General features: G+C 39.1%; 1 protein-coding gene, 1 long non-coding RNA gene and 1 pseudogene across 5 annotated transcripts in view; 1 reads left to right on the top strand and 2 right to left on the bottom strand.

Annotated features, from left to right (window-relative positions):
* The window catches only part of LOC149748038 (uncharacterized), a 38,829-nt gene extending 31,659 nt beyond the window's left edge, over positions 1 to 7,170 (bottom strand). The window contains exons 1-3 of one of the 2 annotated variants that reach the window (XR_016394981.1): positions 6,912 to 7,170; positions 6,380 to 6,515; positions 3,674 to 3,783 (exon numbers count right to left, since the gene is read on the bottom strand). This is a non-coding gene — a long non-coding RNA (uncharacterized LOC149748038). The remainder of the gene's footprint in view (positions 1 to 3,673; positions 3,784 to 6,379; positions 6,516 to 6,911) is intronic. The other variant, XR_016394982.1, reaches the window with a different exon arrangement.
* A 43-nt stretch (positions 7,171 to 7,213) lies between these two features.
* LOC149748037 (uncharacterized) lies at positions 7,214 to 9,045 on the bottom strand (annotated as a pseudogene).
* Positions 7,235 to 13,977, top strand: part of OSBPL8 (oxysterol binding protein like 8) — a 195,713-nt gene continuing 188,970 nt past the window's right edge. For 2 of the 3 annotated variants that reach the window (XM_022559910.3, XM_022559907.3), the window contains exon 1: positions 7,235 to 7,624. The gene's annotated coding sequence lies outside the window, so the exon portion shown is untranslated. Of the gene's footprint in view, positions 7,625 to 13,662; positions 13,734 to 13,977 lie in introns of all 3 variants that reach the window. The other variant, XM_022559908.3, reaches the window with a different exon arrangement.

Genomic DNA, 13,977 nt, shown 5'->3' with positions numbered 1-13,977 from the left:
TATATAAATACAGGTTGAGCAAAGTTAACTGGAATAATCTATACTAGTAATAAATAATCTTTTATACGTTAAAAGATACAAAGAAATAAAAGTCATTTGAACATTCTGCAGTGAAATAATAGTTTTTATCAAGAAAGTATTATAGAAGTAAGTATATTTTGAATATTATCATTAGGTTGAGGGCAAGAAAGATAGTAAAGTTTTGGTTAAATAAAGTTATAATTTCTTTGCATTACAGTTACCACAATTTTAGAAATTTAAGGGATTATGTGTACTATGTTTCCCATGTTTACATAATTGTGGTAACAGCCTTTTATACACTCTCCTAAAATTGAAATGAAAAACATATTTACAACCTGGAAAGCATAGTCTAGGTAGCCATCAGAAAGAAATGGCTTCTTTTAAAAATTTATTTGGAGTTTAGGGTGCCCTCTGAGCTTAATTAAAACTCAGGAGTCAATCCTTACACCTGAGCATAAATTTATAACTATTTCCAGAGATGATGTTAAAAGTCAGCATGCACCTAACTTTGAATAGGCAATGTGGGTGGAAAGAGTAGGTAGAGCTTTTCACTAAGACTTAATTGTCCTTAACCTGTGAATACATAATTACATAATTCATTATGATGAACTTTCATGTGGGAAAGTTCTGTGGTGGGAATCATTAATTCTTCATAGTTATGTGAAAAAAGTATATAATTCTGTTTTTTATTATTCTAAATCATGATCTCCTAAATATACGTTAATGCCTTAGTCTGATTATTAATGAAATATCTTCATTGGTACATTATGCAAATTTGAACTAAGAATGTCATTATGAAGAAAAACACTTAAAATGCTACACCAGTACAGTTATTTAAAAAGAGAATACCAACAAAATATTCACACAGTTTTGCCTATATGGATGAGAACAGAGGAAAAAAGTGGAAATGTTTAGTGTTTTTGCTTTTAAGGGCATATATTAGATGGAGATAATAACACAAATGGATGACATACTTGGTCTGATGAGGTCTGCTTAATAGTAGGTGTAAAGTGAGAATCTGGTTAGACTTATTCTGCTGTTAGGCATCTGAAAGATTATTTTTTTTCTTTTAAAAATATAGAAATAGGACTCCCCTGGTGGTGCAGTGGTTAAGAATCCGCCTGCCAATGCAGGGGACTTGGGTTCGAGCCCTGGTCCGGGAAGATCCCACATGCCGCGGAGCAACTAAGCCCATGTACCACAACTACTGAGCCTGTGCTTTAGAGCCCACGAGCCACAACTACTGAAGCCCGCATGCCTAGAGCCCATGCTCTGCAACAAGAGAAGCCACTGCAATGAGAAGCCTGCGCACCACAACGAAGACCCAATGCAGCCAAAAATAAATAAATAAATAAATTTATTTAAAAAAAAATATACATATATATATATTGGGCTTCCCTGGTGGCGCAGTGGTTGAGAGTCCGCCTACCGATGCAGGGGACATGGGTTCGTGCCCCAGTCCAGGAAGATCCCACATGCCGTGGAGCGGCTGGGCCTGTGAGCCATGGCCGCTAAGCCTGTGTCCAGAGCCTGTGGCCCGCAACAAGAGAGGCCACAACAGTGAGAGGCCCGCGTACCGCAAAAAAAAAACAAAAACAAAAAAACAAACAAAAAACATATATATATATAGAAATAATTTTAACAATTCTTATTGTTTTGCATAGTCAATAGTTTTTAGATTTATGTAAATATTTGCCACTTTCAATGCTTTTCCTTTAGTCTCAGCCCTCAAACCTCCCATTTAGGATCATTTTATTTTTGTCTGAAGAAAGAAAATTTCTTTAGACTTTGTTAGTGAGAATCTATTAGCAGGGAACTCTGCTCTTGCCTGAAAATGCCTTTATTTTTGCCTCTTTCTTGAAATATCTTTTCACTGGGTATTGAATTCTAGGCTGACAGTCATTTTCTTTTAGCCCATTGAATATATTATTTCATTGTCTTTTGGTTTCTATTGTTACTGATGAAAAGTCACTTATCACTTTTGAGGATAATCTGTAGTTTTTTCCTCTACTATTTTTAAGGTTTTCTCTTTTGTTTTTATTTTCCTAGACTTTCACTATAATGTATTTAAGTGTGGATTTATTATTCTTTAACTTGCTTGGGATTTGAGAGACTTCCTAAGTCTGTGGATTGGAGTCTTTCATAAGTTCTGTAAAGTTCTCATCCACTATTTTGTCAAATATTGCCTCTGGCCCACTATCTCTTTCCTATTCTTCTGGAGGTATAATTAGAATTATTTTAGATCTTCTCACAATGTCTTCCATGTCACTTAGAGTCTCTTTTATATTTTTCATTTATTTTTCTTTTTCTGTTGCATTTGGGATAATTTTTTCATCTTTATCTCCCAGTTCACTAGATTGTATTTCTGCTGTGTCAAATAGACTATTAAACTTGCCCACTGAATTTTAAATTTTAATAATTTATTTTTTAAAATTCATTAAGTTTAATTTTTTCAAGTATCTTCAGTCATTCTTGTTTTCTGTATGTATTTTCAAGCTTGTTTTTTATTCCTTTATTCATATTTTATAGTCTGTGGCTGGTAATTTCAGTATCTGTAGCCCTTTTTAATCTGTTTCTGCTGTCTTATATTTCTACTGTTTCTCACTAATGGTGTTTTTCTTCTGTGCTTGTTATTCTTTAAGATGTGAGCTGCTAATTTTCCTCAGAATTTTATTTATAACCATTCTTTAAGGCTTAAGATGAAGGTGCATTCCTTCAGAGAGGATTGGCATTTGCTTCTGCCAGGTGTCTGAGAGCACAATAATTCAAAATTATTCTTAATTAACTTATCAGCTTAAGGTGGTTTGGGATCACCCAGATAGTATGAATTCAAGTTACGTTTTTGTGTGAGAGCTGGATTGAGTCCAAATTCTGAGATATGATTTTGCTTTTCCCTTGATCTATTTAATAAGGTTAAAAAATATTTTTCCAGGTATTTATTTGTTTTCAGTGTGATCACTGACTGATGTACCTAGTCCATGATATTGCCAGAAACAAAGCCTATATTCTTCTTTAAAGTTTATTATCCAAATTTTCCTGGACAGATATTTGGTTAAGATAAATAATAGTAAACAAAAATGCTTAAAATCAATATGCAAATGTTTTGCAAGCAAATCTGTAGATTTTATAAAGAGTTTCTTTTTAATATAAATTTTAGTTGACTGTTTATCAAATATGTGGTTGACTGTTTTGTAGATGTGTATTATTTTGTTTTATTAAATAGAAGTTTGAATACTGTTCTATAGTGCATTTAGCCTTTGAACCACTAATCTGCTGGCTCATATTCACTTTAGGTGATCTGCCAGGTTATACTATATAACAATTTCAAAAATCTCTGTGACTTAAAACAACGAATATTTATGTTTTACTCTTGTTTTGTGTTAGTAGCTGCAGGTCAGTTGCTGCAGTACTGCTCCAGGGTAAAGGCCAGTTTCAGGTCTGCTCCACATATTTTCTTATTCTGAGACCCTATTTGTAACATGCTTTTCCCATGGTAGGCAGCACAAGACTAACAGATTGCCCTGAATGTTGCACTAAAACTTAAAGATGTTAGCATGTGTCACACCTGCTCACAAACAATTGGCTAGAGCAAGTCGTTATGATCAAGAATAATAAAACAATCTACCATAGTCTTCAAAATTATGTTAAATACCTTATTTATGTTTGAGGTTGCTCTCAATCCAGTCTTCTTAGAACAAATGAGGATTTTAACCTAAAATCCTCATCAGCAATCTTTGGCAATGTAAGTGTCTAAACGGAAGGCTAAAGGAAAAAAAACAAAAAACAAAAAACCCTTAAGCCAAATTTCTTACATTCTAGGTCAGAGTTTTCTGTGGGAAAGATTATCACTCCTGTCAGTGCTTAAACTGATTTGGAAAAAAGAACTTTTCATTCTTAGAAATGTATAATTAATTAAACACCAGGCAAAGAGATGAATTTTCACTGGAGTTTAAATTGGATAGTTATAATAAAAAGTTTTAGTTTAATATGCTATTCTTAAAATCATTTAAGAGTAGCAAACTTGCAGGGCCTCTCTTCACATAACAAATGGAAGTTATTGAATATTTTTCAGTTACAGTGCAAGATCACATATTACAATTTCTGCTTATGTTGTGATTACATTGAAAATGCTAGACTGAATGATTATTTCCTGGAATCATAGAATACCAGATTTGAAAGGATCTGAAAAGCATATATTTTTCAACTGTAGTGTACTGATATGCCATTTTGCTGCAATCAATTGTGAGGTATGTTAAAATCATTAGTTATTCATGACAAGTAACTATTACTAGCAATAGTTAAAATACAGAATATTATTAAAGATATACTTGAAACCCAGCAGAGCCCTGTGGGGCCTTCCCAGGGACAGATCCCCGAGTCCCCTCCCCCACTCTTGTTTATAGAAAAGCTTTTGCCTCCTAGGCCTTCCCCAAGTTCCAAAGAGCAAATTTAATCTGAGAAGTGAGAAAATGCAGAAACAAAGGAAAACAGTCAAGCACAACAAAATAATAATTGTTTAGCCATAAAACAAAGTCAAGGGCCTTTAGTTCTTCCTCAAGGGCTATAGATAATATCCTGAGCCATACCCTTGAGTTGTTTTGCAGAAACTAAAGCGTGTACCAGGCGAAAGAAGTTAACTGCTGACCACCAGCACACAGACCCCAGACTGGTTGGAACCAAAAGGATGATGTGTTGACTCCCAAAATACCACCCTGTTACCTCACCACCAACCAGTCAGAAGGATGTCTACAAGCTGATCAGGCACCCTGAGACCCTCTCCCTCACCTTGCCTTTAAAAACCCTTCCCTGAAAGCCATTGTGAAAGATATACTTGGGTCTTTTCAGCATGAGCTCCTCCTTCTCTTTGCTTGGTCCCATATTGGGCGTCTTGCAGTAAACTCTGTACTTTCCTTCACCACAACTTGGTGTTAATGAGTGGCTTTACTGTGTGCCAGCGAGGGCACCCAAGTTTGATTCTGCAATATACTTACATTTGTCTTCCTATAATATCTTCACTTTCACTTACTTGCATTCTGATTTTGTGTGTGTGTGTGTGTGTGTGTGTGTATGTGTGTGTGTGTGTGTGTGTGTGTGTGTGTGTCTGAAAGGAGTTATAGCTAGTTTGAAAAGAATTTGCATAATCCTGGGTACACCATGGCTACTTGTTTCAAACGTGAACATCATCCCCTGGAAATAAAGATTGAGTATCATTCCTTAAAGAGCATGTAGTCAACTTCCTACTTTTATTAGAACTTGAAATACAGAGAGTAATTTATCTAGCCACATATCTAGTTAGCTAAGTCTATAACCTAGGCCTCCTTGATTCCAGTACAGTGCTTTCCATTTCAATAAATGACCATCTGTTTTCGTCAGACAGTATAAGAAAGTGGAGTTGAGGCATTAGAGGATTAGGCAAGGCAATTCATCTACTTCTAATCTTTAGTCTTAGTTCCCAAAGTAAAGGAAAAGCACCAGAGAAACGGAGCCCAGATGGTATATTTTGCATGTTATCTATGCTCTAGGAACATTCTTTTTGAAATCTATTTGATCGCAACTCACAATAAGAAATACAGTTTAAATCACAACACAGGACATACGCACCCTCCCCCATAACTGAAACAGAAGTTTCACAAAGAATTCTTCCCCTTATTATATATGCACTCTGATCTTTAATTTTTGATTCCAGTCTAGCCTATTTCACTAAAAAATAAATTGACTTTTGAGCCAGTTTGAAAACCCCTGCCCTAGAAAATAGAAGGCAGGCTTCAATCTGTTGACAAACTCCAAAATTACTAGCTTTGCTGAAATTGTGTCATTCACAGAATACTAAACCTCCTTCATATGTATTTGAACTACAAGTACAATCTCTCAAACTTCAGAACAGAGCCTATAGAATCTTTTCCTCACTGGAACACCAGTTCATTACAATATCTCATAGATTCTAAGACTCACTGTTTTTCATATTTTAACATCTCTGAGTTCAAGATGTGTCTTTAAAAAATCAGTGGCATGGCATAGTTTAATTGGCAGTATTTCTTTTCTTTCTTGGGTAACATGAAATAACGGTAAGACTTAAAGTCCATGATTTCTTAGAGTTTCTATGAAATAGCTTAGTTCATAAGGATTATATAGGCCGAACTCTATTGCTTATTCATTTCAAAGTATCCAGCTGATCAGAATACTTCTTGCCGTCTTAAGAAAATGTAATGAGGAGATGACAATCACTTAAGAAAAAAACTTAGTTCTGGGTTAGAAGGAAAAATGAGTTACAGACTGAGTTTGGTTATTATATAAAGCTTTTTCATGTGCCTTCATTGTTAGCAGAATTTGATTATGATCTTTCTGCTTTTCTACCTACCTTATTTTTGTATTGTTACTGTCTTTCTTTTGGTCACTCCCATTTTACTCTTCCTCTCAATAACAGGGTTGGGGGGAGCGTTCCTTGGACTACCGTTAAAAAGGAAGGCAAAAAGTTATGTCCAAAGTTAAGGTACCTGAAAAAAAAATCAAGAATTAGGCTTTATTTTTTAAAATGGAACGAACTGTCCAATTCCTGTGTAGCTGTTTAAACTGCCACCAACCTAACGCATAGTAAAACTTAATGACTGTAAAACTGGCACAAAGGATCCTGAACAGGACTAGGAACCAAGATAAAATTTCTAGGCTATTTGCATCCCAGTGTGAAGGAAATGCACCATCCTCTCCTCAAAAATAAAAAGCTCTCATGAAGAAACCACTACATTAAATGTCACAATTAACGTGCTACTAGAAATAGGAACAAGTAGTTACTGCTTTCCAAGCCAGACACCACGATGCCTTCTGCTTTTCTTTGTTTGACTAAAACTCTAGTCAAGCCCCAGGCTGGGGAGGCGGGGGCTCCCGCGCCCTACCCGGGAGCTCTCCGGTGCAGCCTCCTTAGATGAGGCAGGGCCCTGCACGACCGGTCCCGAAGACCTCGCCTCAACAGGCGCGGGGCTGGCGGCGGTAGGTTCGCCTCCCGAAACCGCCCCAAGGGGTGCAGAGGCGGTTCGGCGGCGTTCAGACTCTGCCTGAACCAGGTGTTGACAGTTGCTCCAGCCCAGTCGTCTCCGGCCAGGCAGAGGAGGGCTCTCCAAGGCTGCCTCCGCGCGTCGTCACGTGACGAGAAGGGGGTGCGACCGGAGCCCGCTAGTAGGGGGCGGGACCGGGGGCGGGGCCTCGAATGTGAAGGATCTCGGAGGCTCTGGATGCCCAAAGAGGTGGCGGCTCGGCCGATGACAGCATTAGGCCGCGACGCGTTCCCGGCCGGGCGGTGGTGGTAGCGGCAGCCCGAGCGGCTGAAGCGTTAGCTTTCGCCGGGGCGGTAGCCGCCGCCGGTAGCCCGCAGACGGAGGGAAAGTGGGGGCCCGCCCTGGCTGGTAGACCGCAGGGTCGGAGTTCCCGCCCTCCTAGCGGGCCGAACGGGCAGTTCCTCCGTGGCGGCCAGGCAGCGCTCTTGGTCTGAGCTCGCGCCCCAGCTGCCGCCGGCGACAGCGGCCGAGAGAAGTTGGGGTTCGATTGGACGCGTGCAGGGCCCCAGAGGAACCGGCCGCCTGCGCCCCGCCTCTCCGGGGGCTCCACACCGGTGAGTGTCGAGCCGGTCCCCGAGTTGGGGGGCGGCGGGTTCGCACCCCTACGGGCGACTGCACCCCTTGACTCCCACGTTCTGAGCTGGGGCGGACGGGCACTCCGGGCCCCCACGCCGGGGAGTTTTTCTCTGGCTCCTTTGTCCCCTTTTGGAGTGGGAAATTCCAAAGGCTGGCGGGGATGGAGTGTTTTGGGGCCCACAGTAAGTGCGTCTGCAACCTTCCAAAGCCGCGGCAGGGGCAGGGGCCGGTACGAGCTTTTTGTTGGCCCTGAGTGTGTGCCTCCTCCCGAAGTTTGACTGGGCGGACGGCAGGGTCTCGCCGGAAGCCCCGGCGCCCTGGAGAGCTGGCGCTTTGTCACTTGGTGCCGTAAAGGCGAGGCTCCCGTTTTCCTGTGACAGCCCCAGAGGAGGCTGTGCCGCGCATCGCAGACCTCACCCGCCCTTGCAGAGCCGAGGGCCATGGTGGTGTTCCTCTAAACCTCAGTTCCTGTGGCCTTATTGTAGCGTAGGAGGAAGGCGAAGCCTTTGCTGTACTTTTAAATGTAATGTTTCTGAACCCCTTCTCAAGAATGGAATCAGGTTCCAAGGAGCTTCACAAAGAGCGTGCGTTTGGTTCATTGAAGCATCCGCTCACGACCGGCCGAGGCGAAGCAACAGTATATGCAGATTTTCCATTCACAAAAGTCATTTAACACCCTTCTTTATGAGAGACATGTGCGGTTGGGGAACATACTTAATTTCATTTTATCTAAATGCTGCCTGAAATAATAGGTAACTTGGGCTCCTACTTAAACAGATGGGGAAATTTACCCAACTGATGATATATGCATGTTTACTTTAAATAATTTAATGAAGTTTTTGCCTTTCTGATGCTGGAAGACGTAAATGACTTCTAAGTAGTATTAGAATGCACTGTGTATGGCAGGGTTATTCGTTTTTAATTAACTTCCCCTGAAAGTTAACCTCAAATTAGTGCCACTTTAGGTCTTTTCAAATAACCATTTAAAAGGTGTTTTTTTGGGTTTTTTTTAGTCCCTCCCTTAGGATTCCAAGGATTGTGGAGGAACATGGGTGGAATGCTTGTTAGGTTTCCTCCTTCTGTCCCATCAAGTGTCATCTAAACTTGATCATGCTGAGAGACTAGGATCAATTTCTGTGCTTGCTAGATAGAACCTGTTTTGCAGTGAAATTATTAAGATCATGCTAGTTTTATGAAACAGGTTGGGGAAGGAAGAGTAAAGGCATGCAATTTGTCCTCTATTAAAAGTACAGAGAATTTCAAATATTTGTTACCCCTTTTTTGATAGTAATTATGTATAGAATGACTACAATATGCCTGTTTAAAGTAATGGGAAAGGGAATAGATGAAACATAAGAACTACCTTTTAGGTCTTTAATTATGGAGCTTAAGTTGTTGTGGTCAAATTCCATCTGAACCATTTGAGCTACAATACATTGTACACAGGTGCTTAGAAGTGCCTGTTTAATTAAAAATGGTCATGGTTTATTTCTCTTTCATTGAATCATAATATTTGTTATAGCTGTGATCTATGAAAAGGTGCTGCTACAATTTTTTCAGTTAGAATATTATTACATTTTAGAGGCAATCAAATATGTTTCTTACAAAACATTTATGGCACCTGTAAATTTGGCAATACCTAGTTTTTAGGTTTCTTTTGAATTGAAAAGCCTTAAAATATACTTTGGAGTAAGTACACATACTGTTTGTAATGAAATTATGTTTTAGTTTTGATTTAAGAAAAAAGTGGTAAAATTAACAAAATTTGCATTATAAAAAGGTCTTTCTTTTTAAAGGACTAATTGCATAATTTAACTAGTGAGAGCCCTTAGTACATTTAAACTTGGTTTACAAATAATCCTTCAAGAGCATGTTGCTTGAATTGAAGCATGAATGACAAAATAAAGAATTGATACTTAGATGTAGTTTTCTAATATTATTTTGGAAAATCCTTATCCTAATAATACTTGAAGTTTTATATTTTAATATCTGTATTATCCAAAGCTGAACACATTTATAGAGATGATTTTGGAGCATTGGGGGATTTAAAAGTAGAAGACGTAGGTGCTGTCTTATTCTTATGAATATGACCTACAAATAATACATAAATACAACTTGAATCAAAAAGTCTGTACATACTTCATTAATGAAGGTGCCTGCGTGCAAGGAGATTGAAGTATAGTTTCCTTGTGGTTAGGACACAGGAAGAGATATCTGGACTAATGTGTGAAGATTTCAAGTCAATATGTTCTTTCAGGAAATCCCTGAAAGATTTTAGATCTTCCTTCCACCTTGGTCCCCACCCTCTCACATATCCTCTCAAAGGCATGAAGTTGAAAGTCTCATCCAGAACACATGATAGAAGGGATTTTTCCTCCCTGAAAAATGTTATCAAGTTTGCAAGGAGAGAGCTTTCTTCAGAGACCTTGTAGGAAAGGAGTTCTTGTTCTGAAACATCAAATTCTTCTACCCTATGTTATTCTTACTTTTATTAAAATTGGAAACAATGTAAGCTCTCCATGATAGCAAGGACCGTTGACTTTCCAAATGCTTAATAGTCATCGAATAAAAAAATGTAGTTCCAGATGTACAACTGGAGAACAAAGAGGAGTATGTGATAATGTAGTTCAAATTAGATACAAGCAGTGAGGTGACAAAGAAATGATGTTGGCTTGGCAGGAGGGAAGCAGGTCATTTAATCTGGGGAACTTTCTTGGAGGAGGTGATTCTTCATTTAAGTCTTCTGAAAGCTGTATATCTGATGATAAGCAGGTGTTCTAAGACGGATAGACAGCATGAACCAAAGCATTTAAATTGGACTGGGTAGTCATGTCAGATTAAACACAGTGAGTCTTTTTTGGTAACATTCTGAAGAATTTTTCTTCTTCCCTCATAACTGTTACCTCTCCCAGATAAAAAGATTGGCACACTTTATAAGAGCTAAAATTTAGAGTAGTTGAGTTTTGGAAGAGACAGTGGTACAGTGAAAGCAAGAGCATTGATCTGGGGGTTAGAAAATTTGAATTGGATTTCTGGTTGCATTTTATACAAGCAGGTGTCCTTAGGCAAATCACTGGGCCTTAGTTTTCTCATTTGTAAGAGGAGGAGGATAATCCTTATCCCACAAGGTCGTTGGGGGAATGAGATTACATAATGTATATGAAAGTGCATATTTCAATATTAACACATAGGAGAAATCAAACATCAAATTATTTAAAAACATTTTTTTGTCTTTAGATCTTTAAAAAATATTTTGGTGAATTTATCATGAACTCTAAATCTACTTGACCTTTGCATTGATCTATGGTGTTAACCTTTAAATTTATCAGTATCAGAATTCTAGATGCTTAGGTTTCTTTCAATCAGGCATAATGCTTTCTGATATAAATGAGGCTTAATTGTGTTACTTCTTAATGTTATAAACCGCAAGGAATGGTAGATACCTCGAATTTGTAAAGCTTTAAGGGATATGTGTTACTGAAAAATCTGAGCCTTTAGGCTTTGTTCTCTACAGAATTTGCTTTTGAAGAAATTGCCCTTGCCTATCATGCAATCTGTGTATACATTGTTGTGGAAAAAACAGAGCATTTTCCTGCTATTAAGGAAAAAAGTTACCAAAAATATCCTTTATATGTTTTTAGTGGTCTGAGTGACTGTAAACCATGAGGAATCTCTATCCGCTGTGCTTTACGTTAGAATTCAATATTTTGTGAGCAGGCTAATAGACTTTTGCATCAACCTATCTAAGCTTTTTGCTCCAGTAGCTGTTTGTCCTTTTATGAATCTCAAAATTTCATTATACTTTGTGAACTCTTTGCAGTGTTTAAATCCATGGAGCAGGCTGTCCTTTGTGTAACATTTGGGAGGGAATTGTACTATAAAAAGACTAAAAAAGAGTCTTGAATCTTCAAATGATAAGCTAGTTACCCGCCACCTTCCATATTCACAAAAGCCTGAAAAAAAAAGAGGAAATGTTTTTTGAGCTTCAAGACTCTTTTCAGATAAAAAGGAGAAACTGTTTGATTCAGGGTTGTTAAAAACATGACAGATTCAGAGGGAGATTGATAGTTCCTGAAGGTGTCCTAGTCGGAGTGGTTGGTCATAATATAATAGCTTATACGTGTTGACTGCTAACTATGTATCAGGTACTTGACATATATACTTGACAATGACCCACCCAGATCAGACTATTTTCTTGTCCTTTTTTAAACCTCAAGCACTGAGAGATTAAGTAGTAGGCCGCAGAGCCAGGATTTGAGCTAAACCTGAGTCACAGGGAGGCTAAGCAGCAGGTGGTGGAGCTTACCAAAAGGATTTGAATTTGAGGTTTAACCTGACCTTTGACATCAGAACCTGTCCTTTTAACTGTCACATTATAATGCCTTGTATAGTTTATTTGCAGTTGCCCCTTGTGACAGGTCTTGACCTTTATGATCTTTCTCAGTCTATCTTGACTTTATGATTTGATGAAAATACAGTTTGTAGTAAGATGGCCTCAATTTTTTTCATTTCATGTGTTTTGACTGACATCCTGTGTTTTACTTGGAGTAAAGCAAATAATTCTTTATTGTTCATTCAGTTGCCATTTTCTCGCTAGGAAATTCCAGACTAAACTGGAACTATAAGGACATATAGTACAGTAGATACAGTATTTTAAGGTGACTTGTTACAATTTTTAAAATTCATGCTTTTTTTTTAAAGAGTAAAACTGATGCACAGAATTGGTATGGATGATTTTTATGAGTGATATTTGAGGGACACTAATCTGTATAATTAAAAGCTATCCTTTCGAAATGTCCACCATTAAAGTAACTTGTTTTTTGGCTGCCGGATGCCACTATTAGCAGGAGTAGTTTATCAGATTACATAGTTTCTTACAGAGAAGGCTCAGGCCCCTGTGAAAATTACGAAGTCTGTTTAAGTACTTTTGTTTTTCCAAAATTAAAAAATTTTTTAGTTAATTTAATTTGGCTGCGTCGGGTCTTAGTTGCGGCGCACGGGCTTCTCTCTAGTTGTGGCACGCAGTTTCCAGAGTGCACCGGCTCAGTAGTTGCGGCGCAGGGGCTTAGTTGCCCCGAGACGTGGGATTTTAGCTCCCCAACCAGGGATCAAATCTGCGTCCCCTGCATTGGGGGTCAGATTCTTAACCACTGGACCACCAGGGAAGTCCTGTGTAAGTACTTTTTAATGGGGTTAGAGTATGGTAGATTTGGGGAGACAGCAGTTCAGTCTAAGTAACACTACATATTATTGGGTAAGAATAATGAGGTGGAATTCCTTGGACATGAAGGCACAGGTACATTGTTCAAGTAGAGAGTAGGGTGAGGGACTTCTGAAGACAAGTTTTGCTTACTGTATAATTTTGCCTGTTGTTTTGACTATAATAACATTTAAGATCAGCGACCCAGAGGTAAAGAAAAACAGTGCTGTGTATCAGAGTGGGGAGTTTGTAATAGTTCCCTAGGTTCTTTCGCAAGATGTGGATGCTTTATAAATATTCACTGATGATCAGGGAAGGACTCTCTTACTACCTATTATTTTAGAAATCTAGGGAGGCAGACTAGCACAGGCTCTGGAGCCAGGCTGCTTATGTTCAGAACCTGCACAGCCACTTAAGTAGCTTATTGCCCTGTACTGGCCCTATGCTGACATGAGATGGCTTCAGGAGAAGAATATGGTGTATTTAGGCAAAGCAAGGCCCAGAGATGCACCCCGTGATTTTCCTGTTCTTATGTGGTATGAAAGAGATCTGGAAGTTCTCACATAATCCTAGTGAAGGAAATAGAAGTTAACAGAGTGAGAGCTAGCAAGCCTGTCATGAGGGTACTGTTGTGAGGGGAAGACCATGTTATAGACATTGTGGAGAGGGCGGCTGTGGCAGATTCAGCTCAATGCCCACCAGAATTTGTTGTCTTTCTTGCTTTAGTTCAGTTAACACTGGGAGGTGGCTGCCCAGACAGGAACACGTTTCTCAGTCATTCTCTCCTCTATCCCCATCCTCCTTCCCTGCATCTAGGTGGGACCAGAAGACGGCTTTTCACCAGGGGAATGTGAATGGAAGTGATGCACTGTCCCTTCTGAACTGAGGTGGGAGAAAAGCAGCTGTGTTTCGCCACCTTCTCTTTTCCAATCCAAGGGCCAGATGCAGAGGCTGGGCCTCTTCAGGTGTGATAATAAGATTGGGAAGATCTCTAGTCCCTCAGATTACCATGTGAAAGAAAGCTGTGCACCAAACAGGAGCACTCGCGACGGACTGTATAATTTTAAGGAGACATTTTAGTTGTGTGAAGTCACTGATGTTTATTTGTTAAGCAGCTAGTATGGCCTTAAC

The sequence above is a fragment of the Delphinapterus leucas genome, chromosome 11 (assembly GCF_059928025.1).
Source record: "Delphinapterus leucas isolate spDelLeu-1000000601 "Yukka" chromosome 11, BTC_Dleu_Yukka2, whole genome shotgun sequence".
NCBI classification, from domain to species: domain Eukaryota; kingdom Metazoa; phylum Chordata; class Mammalia; order Artiodactyla; family Monodontidae; genus Delphinapterus; species Delphinapterus leucas.
Note: the sequence above shows the minus strand (reverse complement) of the source record. Positions and strands in the feature narration are given on the sequence as shown.